Source organism: Protopterus annectens, chromosome 1.part0 (assembly GCF_019279795.1).
Source record: "Protopterus annectens isolate FY-2018-M chromosome 1.part0, PAN1.0, whole genome shotgun sequence".
Taxonomy (NCBI): Eukaryota; Metazoa; Chordata; order Ceratodontiformes; family Protopteridae; genus Protopterus; species Protopterus annectens.
The window spans coordinates 1,075,594,715-1,075,611,580 of NC_056725.1; positions in this window are offsets into that span (position 1 = coordinate 1,075,594,715).

Sequence of the window (16,866 nt, forward strand, 5' to 3'; positions counted from 1 at the left end):
AATATAATCAGTGATAGTAAACAAAATAGAGTGAATGAAGCAATACCCTGGTTTTCATCAAAAATACAAGTGGACAATATAGGTAGGGATGGTAGCACGCGCAGAGGTAGTAGTAATAGGATGCGCATGATGTTGACATACAGCAATAATATAGGGGGCACATATGAAATTGTTAAATGTAACTGCAAAGTGCTATTAACAGATGATAAAATAAGCAATATTGTTGGACAGGCACTGTTCTTTTGTTTTAGAAGAAATAAAAATGTAAAGGATGTACTTTGTCAAGAACAAGATCACCTGAAGATTAATAAATTTGTATTGCAACGTAGGGGTACTTTTGTCTGTAGACAATGTAAGGCATGCCACTTTATTATGGATCAAAATCAATTTGTGCACCCCCTAGCATGCAGGAAATATATATTTTTAAATGGTTATGTGGATTGTAAAACACAGAATGTTGTTTATATAGCCAAGTGCCAAATCTGCAGCTCATTTTATGTGGGTAAAATGAACTGTATGTTAAACGATAGAATTTTGAAGCATGTTTCATATATAAGGCTAGTGAATATACATAATGCACTTTACAACATGCAAGGGGAAATATGGGTCATACATTTAAGTTTATGGTTTTACAAATTATGTTTACTAATAGAGGTGGTGATATAATTAATCATACTGAATTTAATGAGATGAAGTGGATTATTGAACTAGGAGCTGATAGAGCTTCTGGTTTAAATGGGGTTATACAGGAGGGTGCAATACTGACATTTGATTGGTTACTAATGTTTTTAAAACTTGTGTTTAGATTTTGGATGTTATCTGATGAAGGGCTTAGTCCTGAAAGTGCTCATTCTGTGATTTTACCGGTGGTTTTATTAAAGTGGGCCTTGGCTTGGAAGTTCTACTGCTTTTGCTTTTACTTTATAAAACTTCAAAATAAAGACCCAATACTAAGAAAATTACAAATTAAAATGATTACCCTGCCATGAAAGCAAACACTCCTGCCACTTCATCCTCACCACTGCACAAATTATGACATTTCTTGTCTCTTGAGATCAGAAATGATTCTGTATGACAAAACAAAATAGCCTGATGTGTAGTACAGTACCTCAAAAAACAATATACTTCAAACCAAGAAAACATTGAAAAGTATAAAGAACAATATGATACATTTTCATTCAAATGTAAAATATGAACTAATGTTCAATATTGAATTAATACTTTTAACTGACTGAGCTACTTGAAGACATTCAGCACATGCAGTTTTAGGTGCAGTTTTAGGTAAACCACCTCACTAGCATGTATTGTGCAAAACAGTTAAAATGCGATTATTATTTATATAGTGCTATATAACATCACTGAACATGAATCATTGAGCAGTTAGCCATAACTTTCACAAACAATAATATTAGTAACTGTCCTTAAATTAAAAAAAATAAATATATATATATATATATATATATATATATATATATATATATATATATATAAAGTCCAATAATATCTTTTCCAAATAGCACAGTGGGCAATACATATTGTGGCTTTTGTAAATATTGTAATCTGATGTCTAAGACTAAATCTTTTGCATCAGTAAATACCAATATTTCACAGCTTATTTGTGTACACTTGATGTACAATTACTGTATACTAGTATACCACATACTTGGGGTAATGAAGCTGTGAAATATTAGTTGACCCGATGTTGGTTATATACTGAGGAACATGTTGATTTTCTTCTAACTTTGGTTAGCTTAGTCTTAGATCATAATGTTTTCCATTTTGGGGACAAATGTTTTTCACAGGTCAGTGGAACAGTGATGGTGACTACGTTTGCCCCATCTATGCTGATTTGTATATGGGTTATTTAGAGCTTATTTTGATTTATGATGAAGGTAATCCTTTTTCAGGTGAGTTAACCATGTGGAGACGATACCTTGATGATTGTAGGGGTACCTGGTTAGGGACCATTGATCGATGGAAACAATTCGTATCTTATCTTGATACTAATAAGTTTGGTATTTATTTTACTGATAGGATAGAATTGTTTACCATAGATTATTTGGATGTTAGTGTCACAAAAGCTCTTGATGGAACTATTGTTACAAGCCTATATAGAAAGACCTTTTCTAAAAATGCATTTTTGGAAGCTTCCAGTTGTCACCCTAGATTTATGGTTGACAATATACCCAAAGCTCAATTCCAGAGAATAAGAAGGATCTGTAGTAATGATATGGATTTTAAAAGGGAAGCAGTACAATTATCAAAATGATTTATTGAGAGGGGCTATAATGCAAAAAGTATTAAAAATATTAGTGAACATGCTATTGTTTATAATAGGGATGAGCATTTATCTAGTGATAAATCTGAAGTTAAGAAACATGATTCAGGCATTAGATTGACAACAACTTTTTAAACTAACACCTTTATGTTTACAAGGATAGTGAATAAACATTGGAGTATTTTAAAAGATGATGTTTTTTTCAGCCATTTTTTGGATGACCAGTGTTCCTTTGGGGAAAATATGGGGTAATGTTTTCTTGGTATAAGAATATTATTTCTGATAAGACCAAGGAGAGGGATAGTTTGCCTAAGGGCAGCTCTAGTTGTGGTCACTGTGTTTATTGTAAAAGGGTTTCCATCACTAAGTTCTTTATATCAGTTAATACTCCCAGGGTTTCTGAAATTCATACTTTGATAACATGTAGCACAAACTGGGTGGTTTACATGGCTATATGCCAGTGTGGAGTATTTTATATAGGCCAAACCTTTAGATCTTTTAAGACCCGAATATTTTTACATCTCAGTGACATTAATTGTAAAAGACAGAGGAGTGCATTGTTTAAGCATATTTTGGTTAATCAGTCTGCACATTTTGTTTTTTTAGGGATTGATGCAGTTTCTGGTAGGGGTATGAGTGACAGTAAAAAGCATATGTTATTAGACAAAAAGGAAAGATTATGGAGCATTAATTTAGGGGCTTTATGTAAGCCTGGGATGAATTAACACTGGTAGATGAATATTCTAAAGTGTTATAAGCAAATTGTTTGAAAATACTTTGCTGTCATGTTTATATTTATATTTTGTAAGATATTTTGTAAGATACTGTTGCTTTAAGCCACTGACTTTTAAGGGTTGCAGTGTGTGATGCAGGATGTTCTACACTGAGGATGCCAGGGGGCGAAACCGGTCTGTTTGCTGATGCTGCTATCACCACTGTTCATTTTGAACATATAATAAAGAAGATAATTTCTTCTTTTTTCTTCTTATTTTGGCTCCTATTTATTTTACTATGTGTTTTTATTGAGTGCTGGATCATTGTATTGGCTTGACTGTGTTGGCATGATCCATGCTAGGTACGTGCACCTTGGTTTTGGTGTTGTTTTATATATATATATATATATATATATATATATATATATATATATATATGTATATATATTGTGTGGAGTACAGCAATGACAAGTTGTGCTCACATATAGACAGCTGACACCTGACAGACGTCTAAAAATAGAAACTGGATATTAATTCTCATAATTACATTTTTTTTTACTTTACATTTGCACGGTGCAGAGCACAGCAGAGCAGAGTGGAGCTCATACACACATGGCTGACACCTGGCAGACATCTAAAAATAGAAACCAGATGTAATTAATTATTTAATTATAATTGTGTTTAAGCATGTTTGTGAGGCATGGTGCGGTGCTCAGTAATGCTAACAGGTAGCCTAGTGGTATATGTAAAGGTATACTAGTTTTTAAAACATCCAGCTAGCTGCATGGGTAGTGTTATGGTCTTATGTGTATTAGGTCCTGAGTTCGAGTCCATAACAGGCAGAAAATGTCTGTAAGTGAATGTACTATTTTTCTTTAATTTCATTAAACTATTGTGAACTTTGGCACTGCTGTGCTTTGCTAAGCACTGCTCATTTTTGCTAAGCAGTGCATAAACATGCTAATGGCTACCAATGTTTGTGCAGTGCTAAGCCTCGATAAAACCATGGTTCTGTGAGTTTTCACAATGCTTGGCTTCACTTAGCTGGTTTGCGTGCTGCTAAGTGACGCAGAGGTTTTTTGAATGTTGCTGAATGATGTATATGGGTGGGAAAATAGCCTATATTAAGCCCAATAGGTGGGAATTCTGCAACAGTCATTGGAGTTCAATCAACTGTTTGTATGGCTGGCAGTGTTGGCGAAGGTATGTGCTTTTGGATGCAGAGGTGGGGCATTAAGGAGTCTAGAGTCATGGTTGGGTTTCCTAATTCAAAACCATGAACTGCAGCTGATGCAGGCTGGATTCCAGGGCTCAGAGTCTAAGGAGGAAGCCTGAGACCATTTGGGCAGGGAACTCACCAGTGTTACTGGCATCCACCACACAGGTGAGCAGTGTCATCACCATTTTGATGACCTGAAAAAGATAAATAGAGGAGCCCTGGGCACCTGGGTCAAGGAATCTCGGGCTAGAAATACTCTGCAAGTATGTAAGTATGTCTTCTTCTGTCTAACCAAAATGCAAGTTGAATGTCTGCAAAACTGGTATGCATAATGCTGTGCTTCTCTCCCAACAGCTGCAGCTGAGAGCACTTGCAAAGTCGAGTCCCAATCCCAGGTTGCACCATGAGCCTGGTAAGTATGGATTTAGTATGCCAACTGTAGTGCAATAAGCAAGAAAGTGTAAAGTATTTACTGCAATAAAGTATAAACAATAAAACTGTAGTGCAATTAATGGGCATGTAGAACTTTAGTGCAACAAATGGGCAATTAGAGATGTAGAGCTGTAGTGCAATAAATGAACAATAAGAGCTGTATTTCACTAAAACAATAACAATATCAATAACAGTAAGCAAAATGTTGTTCAGCAGGCTTGTGTTTTGTCAAAACCATTGCAGTAGAGCTATATGCATTGATTGTCTATGGTAAGGTTGCTGCAGTCAAGTATAACACTGTAATAGCTGTAGCCAGCAAATTGAATGGCCTGCAGACTGTATTGCTTAACTCATAGTACTGTCCAAGGCTGTCTCCAGGCCAATATCAGTCACATAATGCTCTCTCTTCCTCAGACATCAGGTAATAAAGGTATATGGGTGAGGTAATCTAATCCATGGGCAGATATTTTGTCTGGATGTCACAGATATTTCAAACCAATAACAATAAAATGTGTTCACTAGCATTGCTGATTCTAAACTACAGCTTTTTTCATATATGTGATATGATTGTATTCCATGCATGTGTGTTCTACTGTCACTGCAGTCTAGTATAACACTGTTATAGTACTAGAATGCCAGAGGAATGTCCTGTAACTTGTACTGGTCAATTCATAGTATAGTTCCAGAGGATTTCCAGGCAGGTATCAGTCACTCAACAGTCAGCAGTGACTCAGTAGCTCAATCTGTTAAATGCTTGTATGTTGTACATTTTTCCACACACAGCAGTCCTGGGTTCAAATCCAGTGGTATGTAGCAGTAAATTTTCAGTATCAGTCATGTGATGCCCACATTTTCTCTCTTACCAGGAACACAACAAATATATGGATGAGATGGCCCATATTATGAGCAGATATTGTATTTAGATTTCACTAAATGTTAACATCAATACCAAGTATGTGTTCATCAGCATTGTTGATTCATAAATAAATCTGTGCAATCCCAGTATGGCTGCATCCCTTGCATGTCTGAACTAAGTTGATGCAGTCAGTTATTACATTATTTGCAGATGACCCCTGCAGTCACAGCTATTGGGTTCTACTCCCATGCCTGGCAAGTAAGGCATGACAGCTGTCTAGCTTATGTACTCTACACAAACATGCCTCTCAAGTATCATGATGTCTCGTACTGTAATTAAAATTGCCTAATCCGTCTGTCACATTATTAGCAGATAAATTATTACTTGGAATCCAATGTATTACCAAATACGTTTACAGAGCACCTGGGTAGTTATATAAGTCCACATTATGTAAAAGTGCTCTGTGTAGTGGTCATACCTCTCAAGTTCTCAGTGCAAAAAGTCTGGACAAAGCCTGTCAGAATGGGGGGGGGGTCAAAGGCCCAAAAATAGGGACAGATTTTAAATATTGCTCTTCTAAACTTAGAAAGTTGCTAGAATAACAGGATTTGTCTTAGCATGCATTTTTCTCAAGGATATGAAGTCAGAAAAACAAATGCATATCATTATTATTGACTTCTGTCCTTAGATCATGCCAGTGATTTGGTAGAAAATCACAAATTTTATGAGGAGCAGATCAAAAATATGAGGCAAAACATCTGGGCATTCTGCAAACATCTGTACAACTGAGAGGTATGGTAGCGGTGTACCTGTATTTGTTACTGCTTGACTCATACTGACCTATACTAACGGTTTGAGAGGTATGCACGTGCTACATCAGTTATAGGAGAATTGTAGTCACTGTACTCAAACCTGACACTACACACACTACACACAGGGATATAATCTGCAATGTCAGTAATGGAATGTTTCTCTCTCTCTCCTCCACCCTTATCTTCATTAATTTATTACTGTTATTTACTATTATGACTTAATATTAACATATTTTGTTAAACTAGCTATATTTCAGAAAATGTGGTTGATTATTGTTACATTTTATTATGATGCAATATTAATATATTTGTTAAATTAACAGTTTTGTTGGCCCTATAGTTTACTTTGTACTAGCATGCTGTTACCATAAAAACTGTTAAACTACTTAATGTTGTGTCCCACATAATATACATTAATATGTATTTGGATGAATAAATATGATGTTTGATTCTGTTAATACTAACATTGGTATGGTTATTACTAACTGTAACTTATTGCTTTACCTCATTTACCACAGCATGTCAAGGTAGGTCGGTTCCAGCTGATCCCTCTACATTGTCTCAGCCAGCAGTGGCACCAGGTCTCAGCACATCTGGGACCCAGACTAGTGGCACCCCCTCTGCTGCTTCTGCTCTACCTGCGGCATGGAGCAGTACCACCCCAGGAGATGGGGCCCGGCCACCCTCTGGAAGCGGTGGCGGTGGGGTGTTTTCACCCATGCACAGCTCCTGGTCTTGGTGTACAGGATACTCCACTATGGCTATGACCACTGCCTGTGCTGGATTGAGGGCATGCTGGCCACCCTGGTGGGGCAGCCTCACCTTGGTGCCCAACCTCCAGCACAGCCACCTTCGGAGCAGTGATGGAGCAGTTTTGGCAGTCCCATGGGTAGGGACATGTGTCACACTGCTGCCGTCTGCTGGCACATGGGACTCAGATTCCACAGCACCCTCCTTATCCAAGATGCTCACCCCCCTCATGTGTCACACACCAACCCTGCCTGCTGCCTTGCCTATTTTCAAATCATCCTCACCTACCCAACTTATCGCCCCAAATAATCCTATGTCCCTTCCCCAGCATTCCACTCTCACCTTAAAAAAAATGTGCAACTGTCCCAAAAAAAAAAAAAAATATATATATATATATATATATATATATATATATATATATATATATATATATATATATATATATATATATATATACATATATATATATATATATATATATATATATGTGTGTATGTATTGTCCCATATGTAGCTCTCCATTTTACACACGTGTCCACTGGGCACACATACTTCTGTCCAATTGGCTTGACAATGCAGTTATGTTCTTCTCACCCATCTCTCTGAGGTTTGAGAATCTAAATGTATCTACATATCTGTTGAAGTGCAAATTTGTTGCTGTACAAGAAATGGATAGCTATGGTTCTTTCCTACATCCTTCCTGCACATCCCTCTATGCCTTTCACTTTGTTTTCTCCCTGCTTGACCCCATTTCACCACTTTCCTATCTCCCCTTTTTTATTTTCTTTTCTTTAATTTTTTTTTTAGCATGGAGCTGCATGACATACTGGGTTGCACAGCTTCTCTAAGCTCAGCTAAATAGAGCTATAATGACTATACATGTTTCTAACATTGTAAGACACATGCCATGTTTCGAACCTGAGCCCATCACACCTGCAGCACACTGCATTAACCTGCCAAACCATGTAACTCTTAATTAAAACAGGTGGTTTAAACAAAACATAGTTATTGCCAATTAGAGTCATTAGGCGTGTTTCAGTAGAGCCGGACCATGCAAACTGGAATAAAAATTAATGGAATAAATGGGAGTGTACCTTGGATTCTGGTGCAATAGTACACCATTAGACAGCCAGAGGCAGGATGATGGATGTAATTTAGGCTTGTGATAGCAGGTAAATGTGCCCTTTATCAGTAACTTGTAGAATGTCACCTGCTAAGGCATCATGGCAAAATACATATTCATCTGGGACTCTGGTGCAGAAATACATCCATATAAAGCCATGCACATACTGACGGAGTCACAGTCTCTATGCGTGCACATATATCTTGCAGTGTGAAAGCAAGCAGCAGGTGACAGGGCCAAAAAGTGCATAACCATTGGTGGCTGACAACTTCAGGCCTTGTAGAACAGGGCAGTGTGGAAGCCAGCAGCAAGTTACAAGGCAAAAACATGCATAATGATTGCTGCTGGATAGCCCATGAGGGCATGTCTGTTGTTTTGCAATGGTACACACACACACACACACACACACACACACACACACACACACACACACACACACACACACACACAGTGGACTGCAGTGAGATAAGAACCCCTTCCTATCTAGGCTTATACACTATAGATCACAGTACTTATCGCGTGCTCCACAGGTTACATCTGTTGTATATGTAAATGCAGGTACAGTACTTGTGCATTACACAAACTAGGCTTGTGTTGAACAGCATCTGTGGCCTACAGAGTGATATTGTTTCGTACTGTTATTTGTATCTAGTATCCTAGCAGTGAGATAATTGATGTTATCCTAGGTATGTGTATACAGTTACAAGTATGGCCACATGTGGCTGCTCTCAGTTAGATAGGTGACACTGTGGGCATGAAAAAATGTCCCTTGTCCATATGTGTGTTGACAACGTAATACATTACACTACTTGCTCACCAGTGTCTGTCTACATGGTTACACCCGCAGGCATAGGGGTCTGTAGCTAAGTGGATTATGCACTGTTGCGCCCTTTGTTTGGATCCTTTGAGCAACATTGCGGTTGTGTGATAGCGCAGTTTCCTCACCATACGTTGGACAATGCAGACACCTACACAGATATTTGTGTATATAACAGGGATGTATATAAAATTAGCTGTGTGTGTGTGTGTGTGTGTGTGTGTGTGTGTGTGTGTGTGTGTGTGTGTGTGTGTGTGTGTGTGTGTGTGTGTGTGTGTGTCTGTGTGTGTGTGTGTGTGTGTGTGTGTGTGTGTGTTTGTGTGTGTGTGTGTACAATATGTATATGTGTTCTGTAGATATATAGGGGGAGTCTATGTAGCATTTTAATATATATATATATATATATATATATATATATATATATATATATATATATATGACTGAAAGCTCATATGATCGACAACCATTTGACTGACACCAAAACACTGAAAGCTCAAAATACCTAAAGCTCATATGATCGACACTCATAACATCGACATATGAAATTCTCTCCCTCCTCTGACAACCTACCACCCACTTTCCTTAAACTAGCTGCTGAGTCCATTACTTATCCAGTATCTTTCTTGATAAATAGATCTATCAAAGAATCCACAGTGCCAGATATTTGGAAATCCTTCTTCACCACACCATTGCATAAAGGGGAGAAACTCTACAGAACCTTCAAACTATTGTTCAATTGCCATCCTCTCTCCTCTCTCCAAACTTATGGAAAAATGTGTACACTATCAACTCCTTCACTTTCTCTGCCAAAAGAACCTCCTCACACCCTCCCAACATGGCTTCCGCCCTAACCACAGCACCTTTACAGCTTTCCTGTCATTTACACACACAATAGCCGAAGCTCAAGACAAAAACCTCCTAGTATCCAGCCTCTTTCTCAGTCTCTCAAAAGCTTTTGACACTGTCTCTCACCCTTTACGCCTGACTGAACTGTCTAACCTCTGCCTGGCTCCCTCCACCCTTACCTTCTTCTCTAGTTATTTGTCTGACTGACAGCAATCTGTTTGCTGGCTCTCTGCCTGCTCGCCCTACCTCCCTGTAACTACTGGGGTGCCTCAAGGCTCCATCCTGGGTCCCCTCCTCTTCAACATCTTTACAAATTAACTATATACCTCCTGCAAACAATCAGTCCTAGTCCAATAAGCTGATGATTCAACACTCATCTGTTCTTCCAATAACATCTCTAACCTCCACACACTCACACAGGACACCTTTCTATCAGTGGAAAAATGGCTAGCTGAAAATCTTCTTATCCTAAACCCTAAAAAAACAAACATCTGTTATTCTTCCCCCGGACACTCTTTCACCTAAAATCTAACTTTCTTATCTCATCCTCCAATAACACCAAAATACAACCTGACTCACACACAAAACTTCTAGGAGCCATCACTGATGACGAACATAAATTTAACCTACACATTCTGCAAAGTACAAAGAAAACTCACCAAAACCTAGGCATGCTCTTCCGACACCATAGATTCCTGACCTACGATGCCAGACTGTCCCTATCACAGGCTCTTCTTCTTCCCTCCCTTCTCTATGCCACCCCTATTCTAACTAATATTCAAACAACTACCCTGGCCAAACTCCAACAAACATACTACAAAATAGCAAGGTTCATCACAACCTCCCCCCACAACTCTCATCACTGCCTCTCTCTGAACTCCTTACAATGGCTAGAACTCCCACAACAACTTCTTCTATCTCAGTTTCAAATAATTTACTTCATACTGTATAAACCATTAACCTGCCCAGCCCTGTCCTCCTTAGTGTCCACCTATATACCAACTCGCACACTTCGCACCTCTAACCAACAACTCCTCAACATCTACCAACCCAAAAAATGTATTGGTAGATTACTTTATAAATCCTTCCTATCTCAGGCATGGAATAACCTTCCATCCCATTTAAGCTCCATAACACATCCTATACAATTTAAGAAAGAACTCAAACTACACTTTATGAGGACAAAAAGTTGTACTTGCCATGACAATACATAACCTCACTACACTCTGTTCTTTTTGCTTTTGAAATGCCTGAATTTTAATAAAAACATACAATTTTTTTTTTCCTCACCTGAATCCCTTCGTTTTTTGAAATTGGTCATTGTACTATCTGGCTTGTTAAACTATTATGTATACTTTATTGTATGTAATTGGAGCTTTTCTCCTCGGGTCTCCACTGAAAATGGGCTCCTGGCCCAGATGGACCAACTCGGTTAATAAATGTCAATAAATAAATAAATAAATAAATAAATAAATAAATAAATAAATCCAAAGCATTATGCCCTTTCCCCACTGTAGCGCGACCCTGGAGTAGGAATAAATAGTTAGGCAGGGGTGTGGGGGGTGAAGCCCCCCACATATGTCATAAATTTGAAACATACATATGGATACTTTTAACGAAATTGACTATATTCATGTAAATAATGTGGGGGGCTACGCTCACCACACCCCCTAACTATTTATTCCTACTCCAGGGTCTCTCAACAGTGGGGAAAGGGCATAATGCTTTGGATTTCATGTGTCAATGTTATGAGTGTCGATCATATGAGCTTTAGGTGTTTTGAGCTTTCAGTGTTTTGGTGTCAGTGTTATGGTTGTCAATCATATGAAGTAGACCCATATATATATATATATATATATATATATATATATATATATATATATATATATATATATTTGACACTGCATAGTTATAAATATACAATGCATGTGAGAGACAGAAACTGACAGACAGATATGTATATGTATATATGTCTGTATGTATAGATATTTATACATAATAGGTCATTGAAATGAAGGGCCAACAGAATTGGGCTCATTTTTACTAAGTTTATAGGCATGCCCAGTGTGACTGTCAGTACTTATAATGTGACTCCAGGCCACACCTACCTGTATTTCAGTCGTGGATTTTTTATGTTACAGACATTAACACCCCCCCCCTGTTTCTGCAGTACTGCACTTCACTCCAAATGTCCACAGCATTTCCCAGCTGTCTGCTGTACTAAATGTGTGACTGAGGTCGGTAATGTTACACCACCAAATGACTGACAGTCTGCATACCTCTAAACTGTCTTGATTTTCACAAAATGTCCAGAGTTTTGCCTCATATGTTTGGTCTATTCCTCACACATCTGTGGTCTTCTGGTGCTTTATTGAACGTTGACATCAATGCATTCTTCTAACTGCAGACAAACAATTCATGTTAGACTTTATATCCATCAGAAAACATATACTACCACAACATCTTTTCTTCCAGCAACTGTCTATGTTTATGTGACCAATATGTAAACTATGTCCGTATTTTTGGGCCTTTGCCCCCCCTAATTTTTCCATCTTTGTCCAGATTTCTTGCACCAAGGGGTTGGGAGGTATGACATTCTGTGAAAACACCATCATACTACTACCTCACTATTATCCTAAGGGCTACACATAACTTTGTTTCCATTGGGATGGGTTCTGCTCTGTTGGTTCTGAGCCTGAGTTGAGGGCATCAGAGCTCAGTGTGTTCTTGTAGTATGTCCCTGTCCACCCTGTAAAACTCTACAATCTGCAGCTCATGTAGCTCTTGGAAGGCTCCCTGGGCATGAACACTCTTCTCCTTCTCTGCCTAGGCCTGTTGTCAGCAGCAGCAGCAGCATTGACCTCAGCATCTAACACATACAGATGCAGCAGACCTGCAGCAGCCCTTACCACTCTTTCAGTTGAAATTCCCAAGTCTGTACTCCAATGATGCAGAGTATGGTGGGGTCAGATTGTAGAGTGTATGCATACTTTATAGTGCTCCACTGTAGTTGCTGCCTGCTTGATTGTCTACCTATGATGCAGTGTACCTGTCTAATATATCATTGACATAATTTTATGGCCCTAGTTGAAGTTAAGCAAGGATCAGCAATAATTAATACATCATTGGCTTTTAGATTCTCTGAGCCCTGTGGCATATTATGCAAACTTGCGTCCTGTAGGTAAACAGTGCACACACACCCCAAACAGTCATTCTCACCACAGAGGCATGCCATGCAAACACACGGAAACATGCACCCCATAGGGAAAAATCTTAGATGTCAGTAAACGCACTCTCAGGCTTCCACACTAATCATGGCAGCGTGCCATTCAAACAGGTGCAGCTAAGCTCTAATCAGCTTAGAAGTTATTGGACATACCCTCTCCTGTCTGGGCACGAACACTGTTGTCTGCCTACAAGGAGGGGATATGTGGACACGGTTTCCCAATTATGCTATTCAGTAACTCCACCTCATTTGCATAGGGATCCATGCTCACATCCTGGATACTACATGTTTCCAAGCCCTACCACATTAGTGGTACCACCGATGCACTATTGTAGATACTGCACACAGGGTCCTGTAATACATTTCTGCCTCATGATAAATATATATATATATATATATATATATATATTTTTTAATAATGCATTTTTGTGCACTGCAGCGTACTGTGCAAATATACTAAGATTATTAAAAAAATATTTAATATAGTTACTGTAACTTTTGGGACATATAGAGGATAGTTTTGCTCATAGCTGTGTGTACTATGCAATTTCTGTCTACCTACATGTTTACAGCCCCTTTTGTTTGTCTGCATTCCTGTACATGGAATTTTTCCATGTACACTATGGACACTGACACGGGGTCTGCATGGCTGCCTATCTGCTTGCTGAATCGCTCTACCTGCCTCATTTGCAAGAGATTCATTTACTTATAAGGTGATTTGCTTGCCTCAAATGTTTCTGTGTTGGTGTGCTCATGTGCGACGCTCAGCAGCACTTACTGAATCTAAAAATATCTGTGCCTGAGTTAGCAGTGTGGCGCGATGCCGACACAGAAAAACAAATTGCGGGCTTTATTAAATTCCCCCATAGTCTTGGTATGCACTGATTTTTATAAATAATTTGATGAGCATGAAGCATCTTTTTTGTTTTCTTGTCCAACCTATCAAACACCTTTTGGAGCCAGTAAATCACTTCAGAACTATAAGTTAGAGCAGGAAGAACATATTAGTTTATGGATTAAACTTTGTTCCTAGATGTCAATGCTGTTTTCAATATCAAGTTATGTCTTCTACTATATTCCTTACTATGTTTTATTCTCATCTGCTCATATTTTATTGTTGATCCTTCATCAGTTCCCAAATATTTATAGACTCCCTCTTGCTCACGTTCTTTTATATCACATTCCTGCCCCAAGCTGATGCTTTCTTGGTGCTGCAGCTTTCCTGCTTTAAAGGCTGCTTTTGCATGTTTACCAAGACCAAATATTATATCATCTGAAAATGTTTTGACTACTTGCAGTTGTGCTTTCAGTTCCTCATCTGATGAACTATACAATTTTGAAATCATCTAAAAAAAGATGAGAAGCCTTTACACTCTGTTGTTTTCTTGGAGGCAAAGTGTAGCCATGACCTAATAGGTTAAGTGGACAGCTTAATGGGTTAAGGGTAAGATAAAAGAGCAGCAGTGACAGAGAATCACCCTGAAATTTCATCATTTGAAATGTTATCCCTGGAATAATAATTTGTCCTTTATCATGGCTCGATTGCAAAGTGGTTTACCATTGTCTCATGGTCACTGCAATGTAATCGATCATTGCAGGGTACATCATAGACATTTTAAGCACTTTTTTATCCATGAATGTGGGATACTGTCAATTGTTTTTGTAGTCTATACATACCATGCTTATATTCTTCCCTTTTTTACCATTCTCCATTCTGACTTTATTTAATAACAAATGATCCATTTTTCCATATGACTTTCTTTTATTACTCTTTTGTTCTATTGCTATGATTGAATTTTCTTCTATATGACTATAAATTCTGTCGACTTCAATTCCAGCATATTAAAGGCAAGTTATTGGTGTCCATCTGTGGGAATGATACAGAAGATTATGGCAATGAAATAATCAGAGGTGGTGCATACACTGGCTATTATCAATGTCTACAGCATCGACACAACTGCTCGGGAATGTTAGTTTAAAAACAGTAACATATATTTATATAGAGAACTGAATGCTGTCATGGAATGATTACATTAATCCCATGACAATTAATATTAACAGATAAACCTTTCTCATTTGCACAGAAGAACAACAAAGGCAGTGTACATGGTAAGTGTCTTCCACATCTCCTTATAGTAGTGTATGCTAGTGATTTTTTTTTTCAGGGTCAGCAGAAGAAGCAGTTCCACTATACCAATAAATTTGGAGCTATCAGCAACAGAATGGCTGTTGAAGGTGATGATGATGATGATGATAACACAGTTATATTTATTAGGCAGCCTAAGGATGGAGGCAAGCAGTCTCCAAGTTTAATGGCAGGATCTCACATCCCACAGTATGTTAGTAACTCTGCAGGAAGTAACACTGCATCACAAAGGCAAGTACATGCTAGCATTACCCTCATGCTTGTACAGGGAGAAAACTCATGAGCCTGAATACCGGTATCTCGAAATTCTGACACTTTTATGATGAATGCAAACATTCACAGGTAACAGCATCCATAGTGACACCTTTACAAAGTGCAACCAGGTGCAGGAGTTTCTTACAGCTACCACAGGAAACACATAAAGCAGTGACATTGTTAGGGCCCAGAGCACTGCCACAGAGAGTCAGCTAGAAATAGCCAGAGTCCTCCAGGTCATACCGGAGGATTTCCAACACCACATGGAAATGGCAGAAGGTAGAGTTAATGCCATGATTGCACTGATGTGTAGTATGGTAGCACAACAAGCATCTGTGACCATCTTCAATCATCCACTAGTTAAGATTTACCAGCCTCATGTAGGAGTTACTCTTGGAAGGGAAGAGGACAGGGTACTATCCAGACACAAGGTAGATCATATGATGCTGTAAATGTTTTCAAGAAAGTATTGTAATTAATTGTGGGGGGGTCACTAGCACAAAAGATTTCATACAGGTCATGTCAGTGTTCTTCTACACCTAGCAGGACCTCATTTCCCACTGCACTGTCAGATAAGTGTCTGCAGGATCATCTGCATTAAGTAGTTAATGACATCAAACCAACTTCCCATTCAGCTCTCATAACAGCCCCTTTTCAAAATTGCTTGCACCATCACCTAGCCTATCTTTAGGAGATATGTATGACTCATTTGATCTTGACCTACTGGGAATCAAGTGTGACATTTCTGTTACTTACAATGTGATCTTCACAAACACAGTGAATGTTTAACTTGAAGGGGAATAAGATATTTAAAAAAAATGGGAGACCTAGGACACATTTCAATTGTATGCATTTCATTCCTATAATGGGACTGCTTAAAACCTCACTGAACTGCAGAAAGAAAGGTGTAAATCATAACATAACATAACATTTCAGTGATTATCACCATGAATGCTGTATACACTGGCATTGTCATGGCTGCCAGTTACCTACAACTTCAAAATAAAGAACCAATATTAAGAAAATTACAGATTAAAATGAGTATCCTGCCATGTAAACAAACACTGCTGCCACGTCACCCTTACCACTGCATAAATGGTGATATTTTTTGTCTCTGAGACCACAAATTATTCTGTATGACAAAATAAAATAACCTGATTTGTAGTACAGTACCTTAAAAGACAATATCCTTCAAGCCTAGAAAATATTGAGAAGTATAAAGAACAATATGATACATTTTCATTCAAATGTAAAGTATGAACTAATGTTAAATACTGAATTAAAACTTTGAACAGACTGAACTATTTTAATACATTTAGCACATGCATACTTAGGTAAACCACCTCATTAGAACTTATTGTGCAAAACATTTAAAATGTGATTATTATTTATAT